The 10,736-nt window shown below is 37.8% G+C and overlaps 1 long non-coding RNA gene across 1 annotated transcript; it reads left to right on the forward strand.

Moving 5' to 3' along the window:
• The first annotated feature begins 2,582 nt into the window (after positions 1 to 2,582).
• LOC122656429 lies at positions 2,583 to 10,245 on the forward strand. The gene is made up of 3 exons (XR_006332100.1): positions 2,583 to 4,010; positions 9,538 to 9,583; positions 10,050 to 10,245. It is a non-coding gene; the product is annotated as an uncharacterized LOC122656429 (long non-coding RNA).
• Positions 10,246 to 10,736: the final 491 nt, after the last annotated feature.

Genomic DNA, 10,736 nt, shown 5'->3' on the forward strand with positions numbered 1-10,736 from the left:
CCCACTGAACAACAACAAAAACAGGGATGGGGTGATCATTTCACAGGTGGGTCCCACTTGACCCACATGTAAAATGACCACTCCACCCCTGTTTTTGGGGTGGTTTTCGACCGCTGGACCGTCCAGCTCCCACCACGGCTGGACAGGAGCCAGGTCCACTTTAGACTGACTGGTTCTAACGAATTTCCGATTAATTCTGATTTAATTTGAATAAAAAAAAAGAGCTAAAGCTCATCCCATTGCCAATTCCGTTTTCATAAACCTTGTTGCCCAAACAAGAGATGCAGTTGTTCTCTCCATTCACTTGAAAATATTGATGAAACAAAACAGAGAGAGGGAATTGCGGGTCTAAAAGTCTCCAACGGGTCCCACACCCTGGCTTTGTTTCACAAGTAACTGGAGAGGATCCGTGGCACAGGCAAGAGGCAACCAGTTCCACAGTTCCAAGGCTCCACTTCAAGGAAATGCTTCAAACAACGACACAACCACAGATCACAACAATTGAAAAGGTTCATTTTCAGAATCCACAATTGTTTTTTTGATCGTACACCAACTTTTCCTTTCCAGATTTTGAATAAAATCAAAATTTTTGTACTGTAACAGAGCAATTACTCCAATTTGAACTTTGAATAGGTTTTCTTTTTTCCTCTCTTTCTATCTTCCCTTCTTTCTTCTGGTGCAGCATAAGAGGCCTCTCAGTATTCCGGCCACTAGTCTCGATTGGTTATCGACTTCCAGGTAGTTTTGGCAGGAAATTTTCTCTTATAAATTTAATATACTCATGATTCATGTGCTATAAATGTTCAGCTGTAATATATGTGCTCACAATTCAATTCAACCAAGTATTCTTCTTAGACTTGAATGCCCTTTGAGTTTGGATTTTGATCCAGTTTCAAGTTTCAGTTTTTAGCATCTATTCTTCCAACATTCTCCTGTTTTGAATACCATTTGGTTTTCTCAAGATTTTCCAGCTTAATTGAGCTTATATCCTCTTTTGATGGCAGCCCCTTGAGATTGAATATGGATGCAGTTATCCTCTTTGAATTGCTATGATGTAAAATCATTTATTTTAGCACCGTTCTGTTTATAAACTATGGAATAAATAGAATTCAATATTGGATTAGCTAAACGTTTTATGCTTCATTACCTAATCTTGTATTCTTCTATTATTTCAAATAATGATTTTTTTTTTTTTTTTTTCATTTTTGTTTCCATGCTTCATAGTTGTTTGCATTGTGGGTACTTACATAAAGGATTGTATAGCAAACTGCCTGCCTTGTTGTCTAGTTCTTACATGTTTTCTATAGGAAAGTGCTGATAGAAAATGTTGATATTATTTGCTATTGGCTGCTTATGTTATCTTTGAAGTTCCAGTTATAATATCTTATCCTTCAGAGTTGTGTACATTAAATAGTGACTGTTATGTATGTTTATCGGTAGGAAGTTTATGGACTGGATTTGGCTTCTTATGAAATGTTTAAAATTTCCTAGTAGGATTTCTATTATTATGCATTTTATCAGCTGGGATTGCACAAGGATCACTTCAAACAGATTGACCTAGGGACCCCGAAAACTTTCATGGTACTGTTAGGTTTTATCGTTTTTTCCTCCAGAAAGGAATTCTGCTTCATTTCTAAATGAGGAAATAGTTTATCTTTTCTCGTCTAGAGGGGGGCCAATCATCTTTCATTATTCTTACTTCACAGCTCTCCTCATGATCAACAATGGTAAGATATTTTAAAGGTTAAATTTCCAGTCCTCTCCCTGAATCTCACCTTCAAGAAGGAAAGGTAAACAGTGTCCATGTGAAGAAACAAATCCCTGATCACTCTCCTTCATTTGTACTTCCCTACCCAAAAAAGCAAGCAGGTTTCAATTCTATACTTGTTTCTGTGGTGTTTCTTCTTTTTGATTTTGAGCTTGTTTTATGTTCTCTATGCTGCTTCCAATATATGCTCTACTGGTACTGTGCTCTCTGTTAGATTGATAAATTCTAAATCTTCCACTAGAGTTTGAACTGAGTTTTCTTGGCTCACTTTCTGGAGAATTAAATATCTTGTTTCTCTAACAATTGCTTTATTGCAAACGAAATTCGTCTATCTTATTCAATTATTTTTTTCCATTGGGCATTTTAACTCTCTCTTAAAATTGCCAAGATTTGCTGGAATGGAAAAACAACACGTGAGGGAGAATTGTCAAAATATATCGGATGCTATCTTGGCCTGGGGATCTGAAATAACAATACATCAATAGGGTTAAGAATTGAATCTCCACCCCTCTGATTTTGGAGGAACTGGTGATATTCTATTGCAATATTTAAACGCGAGTCATGGAGTAGACTCATAATGAATGGCTAGGATATGACTCTTTGGATGTGTTTCTAATGGAATGTTTCGATCAAGTTAAAGAAGGGCAAGGTGATCAAAACAATTGTAATACCTGATTTTGGTGGGTATAGTGGTCATGGTGGTCAAATTGATTCTTCTGGTTATGTTTTTGCAAACTTGAATAGTGTTGTTGTCTTTTTGAAAACTTTTCTTTTCTACCAAGTGGGAAAAAGGGAAGTATCGAATCAACTTTTCAAGTAAAATTATTGACTTGTATGCGTTCTCACCTGTTGTATCACATCGCGGGCCTTTTAGTCTTGAACTATAATTCAGGTAGAGTATCTTATGCTGGAGGAAGCCAAAAAACTATGACTACAGATCAGTAGGATCAAAACCAGATCTTTTCTTTTGCTGTTCACTTAGGTAGTTAGGTATTGATCAAATCTTAATCTAATATGATACTCTGTAGTGAGTTGTAATTGTTTGAACATCTCTGGCATTTCCTGTGACATTTCTGCCCAGGAAGTTGGTTCTTCCTGGGCTAACAAACTAATTGACTCATGAACTCATCATAGAGATAGAATTTACCAGGAGCTTAACTTCCATTTCTATAGTTACCTGACCTTTTATTATTTGACTTATAAGAACAGATACTACATTTGATCTTACCCTTTTTCCTTATTGTCTGGCCAAAGTTTGCGATATTGATAAACTGGAATTTTCATTTAGCTTTAGGTAAGTTTTGTCACCAAAATTTGCAAAATTTTAACTCTGGGAAACATCTGGCCAATCACCTATTTGCATAAGGGTTAACTGTTGTCGGAAGTTCTTTGATCCTTTCTTTCCAATTGTGCCAACAGAGCATGAATGATAATCACTTCCCATAGGATTCAGCCTTATGTGCATAAACCTTTGCACCAATAACTACTTGTGTCCTAAATCTTAATACACTGCTGGAGTAACCAAAAGATACTTAAACACTTTAATGCCCACCACCATATGATCGTAGAGCACAATATAATCATGATGATTTACCTACTCTTCATATTCTAAGTATGCAGACACTTGTTGGAAAGTTTATTTTCTGACCAATCAGGTGATAAGGTGTATTATCTTTTCTAACATGGTGTTCTGGAAGAAGAAAATCTGCTTCGTTGAACTTGGAATCCCTATACTACTGTCTCTGATGATGGATTGCCTTTTCAAGATTAGAACTAGGATCTTTTCATTTTAGGCTTTTTTCTCCATTGATTTATTATCCACATCACTTAGGTCAATGTAACTTCCCTTACCTACTCATCAGGTCAAACATCTCTTCTGGAATATGAAGATGGAAGAAAAGGCAAAGGAGAAAGACCAACTTATCACCTCAATGCACACTTGTTGTGAGATAAAAGAAATGAATAATGTATCTGAAAACCAATGACATGATCTCATGTAACTTGGACCATAAAAATATAAAGATGAGTATGCCTTCATGTCTTTGGCCAAGAATTATCTAACTATGTTGAAAATTTTTGTGAGGCATCTTCTAGTTTCATTGTTCTTTTTAGCTTTCAAATCATATTACCTTCGATTATTTATCCTTCATTTTGTACAGATAGAGAAACAAGAATTTGGACTGAAGCCCATGAACTGCCTAAGGTTGTATGATGTTTGCATATGGAGTTCATTCATATAGAGGTAAACTCCTTTTTTTTAATGAATCAGAGGCTTCAATTTTTCTCTTCCAAGAGGAAATACCATTTTCAGAGTCATGCTGTCCACCCCCCTCCCCAAAAAAAGAAATTCAATAGGATTCCTATTTACTTTGGCCTATTTTGAAGGACTGGAGTTCAGTCAATGGTGCTCACTCGGACTCTGTAATGAAACTCAAGCACACATGCGTGCTTAACAGCTTGAAATGAGAGGGCAAACTTAAATTTTGGTACTCATTGCCCTTTCCATGAGTTACATATTGAAGTTGATAGTTCTTGTTGTTGGGTTTGTTAGTCTTCATATGGAATACTTTTGGATATGATATTGTCTATGCCTGTAACCCTTATGAGTGGGAGAGGAAATGCAGTATCACTCTTCATATGTACTGGAAAGTGAGGTGATGGATGAATACCACAATGGGAATATGTGCACGTAAAATTTAAAAGTGCACCACTGACTCTTTGGTCCTTCAGATGGGTTCTGGAGTCTGAACTTGGCTTATTAGATCAACATTTTTATCTGCACCATATCCCATTTGGGATTAAATATTTGTTGGTGGCAGAAAATTAATAATTGGACTGTCCATAAGATACAGGACCCTCTGGATTGCTGCTATCATTCTTGCTCTGAGGAGTATAGCACCAGTCTCCCATTTTTATTCACAAGCTCTGTTCTTCATGTGATGTGTTTTTGGAAAATTGAAAATCATATCATAGCACAGCTTATTAATGTCAACTTTCCCTTCTTGCTTCTCTCCTCAGGAAGAAATAACTATATCAATAGATTAAGATTCATCAATGTCACTGGTCTTATCCATGTTGCCATCCCAATTACAACCAGAGTTGGTCTGATTGATCAAATTCCAACCAGATGTTAGTATTGCATAGGAAAAGTGAAAGGGATGGCCAGACCGTGGAGTCTCACAGGAATATGTTCATGTCACAACCAAATCCAGGAAGAACCTTTATTTCCTTTCCTTTAATATCTTCTTCAGTTCCTCTTTCCTATCCATAATAACCTTCTATTCCCCTGTTTTAAAATGATTTACTTTAAGTTGAGTTTGCTGTAGATATCTATAACTGTTTAATATTGATCAGTCAAGGTGGGTAACACTGTTATGATAGTTGACCACTAAAGGATGGTAGATGGAGATTCTGTGAAGAATGGGAAATAGTCTGCATGGTATTAGACAAAAGGGTCCTCAAAACTTATCCCCCTTATAAAAGCATCTGTGGATTATCTTATATCTCCATGTAATTTTCCCTTTAAAAAAAAAAAAAAAAACTAAACTAAATTGAAAGGAGTGTAATCTTCTGTCCGGAAAAAAGGAGAGAATGCTGAAAACCTTTCAGACTGGGGTTGTTGGAATTCTCATTTTCAGCATCTCAATTTGTGCAGGTTTAGTAATTGGAGTTCTGACCTTGGCCCATTAATCTCATTAGAAACTCTCTTAAATTATGGCCCTTCATTTTATCTTCCCTTACTGTTTGTGTTGATAATTTCTTAAGCTTTTTCTTCACTGGTGGTGGTTTCTATTTTCTTCCTTCTGTTTTTTTTGAGGTGGGGGTGAGGGAAGGCATTTAGGATTCTCTTTTGCTTCTGTTTTTTTTTGGAGAGGGGGGGAGGGGAGGAAGGGTTGGAGTATTGTTGGGGTTGTATCTTGCATTCTATAGGGCACACAGTTATTATTGAGCTTGTATATGTTCTATTGAGTAGGTTGTTGGTCCATTATGTGTACAAAGGTAAAATTATAATTGTATGGGAGTCAGGGTTTCTAGGTTTCCTATTTATTGTCTATTTGGGGGAAACCTTAGGGCATGGTTCGTAATCTCGGATCGGATCGGATCGGTATCGGTCGAGACCGATCCCGAGATTAGACCGATACAGCAAGGTTTGACTGGATCGACCAACTCGGTTGGATCAGTTGATCCGATCCGACTGAATATTTTTGTATTTTTCAAAGTTTTTAAGTTTTTTTGTTTATTTTTTATATTATCTTGACCGATACCAACCAATATTGACCCGATCTAGATAATATCGGTCGATCCATCCAATCCGATCCTCACAACACCCACCAACTCTGACCGATACATGACCCAATCCATAAAAAAACGATTTTGGGGGGTTTTTTGACCGATTCTGACCAATTTGTACCAATCCGATCCCGATCCGGAAAGGTTTCGACCATGACCGATACCGAGTCCGATACCTGGATTTTGAACCGTGCCCTAGGGAGATCACAATGAGGTGGAGAGGTGTGTAGTATTTTTTGGTAAATTTAAAATTCTCTATTTCTCTCAGGTGGATGTAGGCATTCATGCTAAACCACTGTAAATTCTTTGTGTTTGCTTGATTTCTTTCTTGTGTTTGCACACTCATCCTAATAGAGGTATCAGAGCGAGATAGGGTAGTCTTCAGGTGGTGCATTAAGATCTGGGAAACGGGGAGTTGCGCGAGGATCCTACGAGAAGGAAGATAAGCGAAGCTTCACATAGGGAAAAAAAAAGTTAAAAAAGAAAGGGAAGATTCTCACATCTCTAGGAGAGAAGTAAAAGGGAAGCTTCATGCATCTCTAGGAGAAAGAGAGAAGGGTGCTTGAATCTCTTCTTAAGTCTCCTGTGAGAGAGAAAAAAAGGAAGCATCTTACCAATTTTTTATTTGTTTCTTTTTGCTAGGAAGGTGTACATCCCTTGGAGAATAAGGTGCGTTGCTCTACAAGAGAGAGAGAGAGAGAGAAGGGGAAATGGTGGGTGAGACCAAAAGTGTAAAAAGAAAAAAGTGTGGAGCTTGTGTAAAGTGAGGGGTTGTTTTCCAAATAGCAAATTTGTGCAAGAATTTGATCAGGTTTATTGAGGTTGATGGTAATCACAGAGCAAATATCAGGTAAATCGGATGGCGGTGAAGCATTCAAGCTTCTCCATAGAACCTTTCAGTGGCCATAATGACTTCACCTTATGGCAACAACGGGTGAAGAATATTCTTACGTGGGAGGGGACGATCAAGGCTAAAAAAAAAAAATCAAACAAGTTGGACAAAATGGCCGAAGATGAATGACTAGAATTGAGCTATCTAACGAACAACATGATCTAATTGTATCTTGCAAGTAACACTCTTTGCGCGGTAATTGGGATGAGTGTTTGTGTTCACTATCCTTTCACCTAAATGCTCGAATGGTTAGGGAAGGGCAGCATCAATGTATACATCAACACTCCCCCGCACGTGCAGGCCAAGATCTCATGGTCCTTGCATGTGAAACTCACACGGCATTTCCTTTGCGCAACACTGAGTGAGAAGAAATATTGGGAAAACTCTTCAGATGCACTTCCTAGGAGTCGAACACTTGACCTCCCTGCTCTGATACCTTGTTTGCTATTGTTTCACCTAAAAGCTCGAATTGTTAGGGAAGGGCAGTGTCATTGTATACATCAACAGGTTGAAAGATCCAAAGGAAGTTTGCGCCAAGCTGGAGAGCAGGTAAAAGTCCAAGTCATTGACAAACCAATTATTTTTTAAGAAACAATTGTATGTATTTGGTTGTTAGAGGGAGCGAACTTTGAGGTGCACTTGGATGAATTCAACATGATACTAATGGAGTTGTCTGCTCTAGATGTTAAAATTGAAGATGAGGACAAGATACTTCTCTTGTTGGCTTCGTTACCTTTTTCATTTGATCATTTTGTGATTACACACTTTTGTTCGTTAAGGATACCTCAAACTTGACGAAGCTATTATTGTTTTCCTAATGAATGAGACACGACAGAGTAATAGTGGTGAGGGGATGTCAAAAGAGGGTAATGCTTTGGTTACATGCCTTGGTCAGGGTAGAGGTAGGTCGTTCCAAGTCGAAAAGTCATAAAATATCTTATTTTTGTGATGAGGAGGGTCATATAAAGAGGTTGTCCAAGCGTAAGGATTACAAAAAGGAGGACAATAAGGAGAATGGAGATAAATCATCTAATGTTGCTATCATGTATGGGTCTTGGAGTGATGGAGATATGAATCTCACTACTTCATTAGGTACAGAAACTTCAGACTGGATTTTAGATTCGGGTTGTCCATTTCATATGTATTCAATCAGTGATCAGTTTACTGCATATCATGCATATGATAATTGTACAGTCAAAATGGTAAACAATGCTAAAAGCAAGATTATCTGGATTGGGACTATGTGGATTCACATGTTTGATGGGATTGTGCAAATTCAGACTGGGGTTAGACATGTGTTGAATATAAAGAAAATTTGATTTCACTGGGAACACTGGATTCAAGAGGTTATAGACGTTAATCCGAAGGTAGAGTTCTCAGGGTTTCTAGAGGGACTATGGTTGTGATGCAATGACAAATGATTGGGAATCTGTACAGATTTGTAAGAAAGGTTGAGACAGTGGAGTTACCATGAAGACTCAGGCAAGAGGTATAGATGGATGATAAATATTACAAACAATTTAGGCTATGAACAAATGTAGAGATGAAAAGAAGCATGTCTCTTTCGCTTCGGATCTTGTAAGTAGAAGTGATCTTTCTGATCGGGTTGCAGCAATAGGGAGAGGTGAAGTCACATCACATCGTGTGGCAGTGAGTTGTCAGGGCATCTAAGCGGGGGTGTGGGCCAGACAATTTAGGCTACAGATATGGAAAGAAGCAAGTCTCTTTCGCTTCGGATCTTGTGAGTAGAAGTGATCTTTCCATTCGGGTTGCAGCCATAGGAGAGGTGAAGTCATATCACATCGTGTAGCAGTGAGCTGTGAGGGCGTCCAAGAGGGGGTGTGGGCCATGCTGGTTTGGGTGTGGTGGTTAAGCAACGATAATAGAGGAGCTTGCAGAATCAACATCAACACTATTTTTCTTCATGGTGGCTTACAAGAATCCAAGCCAAGGTGGAAATTTGTTGGGGTTGTGTCTTGTATTCTATAGGGCCCACACAGTTATAATTGGGCTTGTGTATGTTTTACTGAGTCGGTTTTGGGTCCATTACTAGTCGCAGAGCTATTTGACAATACTTTTTATATGAGTGTTGGTAGAGAAGCTTATATTATCTCCCCCCACACCCCCACACCCCCACCCCACCCCACCCCACCCCACTATAAACTCTCACAAACACCACAAAACTGTAGTTATTTTAAGAGGAAGCAAAACATAGTGGACAGGTCTTGACCATACATTTTTTTTTTCACACTTGGGGTGGGGGAGAGGAGGTTTAGATTAACGTGGCATGTTGGTATATTTGATCATGATTGCATACATGGTTGGGGCCAATCTGTTGGCTATACTTAAATCTATCCACAAATAGGGTAGTGCATTAGACATTATCAATATTCTAATACTATTGGAAAATTGATTGTTTGTTCTGTTTTCTAACTAACTCCTCATATTTATAAATAGTGTATCGAATTAGTTTTGATCGATATGTTAAGATAGTTTGAACTGGATTGTCAGTGCTGTTATCCTTTTATACTTAAATACTGGTTCAGTACCACTATGTTGTTGATCGGTGGGTAATCTGTTGGTCCAGACAAACTGAGATTCCAGTGCCCTTCAAAACATCATTTGCGTCTAAGGTAACAAAGGATGGTAATACTGATACGTGTGTCACTGTTCAATACAGATAGGTGTCTGAAATCTGAATCAGCATCTGCTGTGAAATTTATATAGGTCTATACTGAAAAACAGAACTGTCGGTGTCAGTTTCTGTGATTGTAATGGACACAAGGGTCCAAGACAGCAAAATTTTGTAAATGAAGTGTCCTTTGTAATGTAGATTGTCAGTTAACTATCCTTATCATCCTTTTCCTGTTGTACTTTTCTCGTGAGATTTTTTGAATAAAGAACCAAAATCGAAAGTGATGCATGGATGCTGCAATACCATTGGATTTGTTCTCAATAATATCCCTGTTTGGTTCGAGCACTTGTTTATGCTTAACAATTAGATCCTAAATAGAACTTGCTGTCAGGCACTATCAACAGTTTCAATTGTCAATAGATAAGCTCTGGCTTTTTGTCTAATATTTTGTCAATCCTGTGCAGGTATGCATGCTTGCTAAATTAGGTGCCCTGCCTTCCTTTTGATCTCTGAATCTATCTTTTTAGGAGAAATTTGCATTTGAGCTGGATTGGTGTGCAAAGGAGATCAAGTTCACTGTGATGAGGAAGAAATGAACTCTGTTTACCATTTTTTTTGTTTTTTATTGGTGGAACAGTTACTTCTTATTTATTATTGAAATACTTCTGTTGGGAGTTTAGTCCCACATCGGCTACTAGTTTAAACTATTGGGAAGGAAACATTACAATTTCAATCTATATATAAAAAAAAAGGCCGTACCCAGTGCACAAGGCTCCCGTGTTTAGCAGGGTCTGGGGAAGGTCAAATGTATGCAGCCTTACCCCTGTTTCCAGAGAGGCTGTTTCCAGGACTTGAACTCGTGTGTGTGTATATATATATATATATATATATATATATATATATATCAATTTCAATCTATATATACATTTTTTTAATTTCCTGTATCCATTTGGGATTTTATAAGCAAACCTGATGTTGAGAGCATTTTCTTATTACAGTGCAGGATTAGACTCCACATTTGAATCCTGCTTGGTATTCTACTGAAAAGCTAAACCCTATACCAAATTCTTGAGTTTTCTTTCTACTTAATAGGACAATAATAAAACACATCCCAAATAGAGTTTAAATAGCTCTTCCTTGAGATGATACCA

Source organism: Telopea speciosissima, chromosome 3, assembly GCF_018873765.1.
Source record: "Telopea speciosissima isolate NSW1024214 ecotype Mountain lineage chromosome 3, Tspe_v1, whole genome shotgun sequence".
Lineage (NCBI taxonomy): Eukaryota > Viridiplantae > Streptophyta > Magnoliopsida > Proteales > Proteaceae > Telopea > Telopea speciosissima.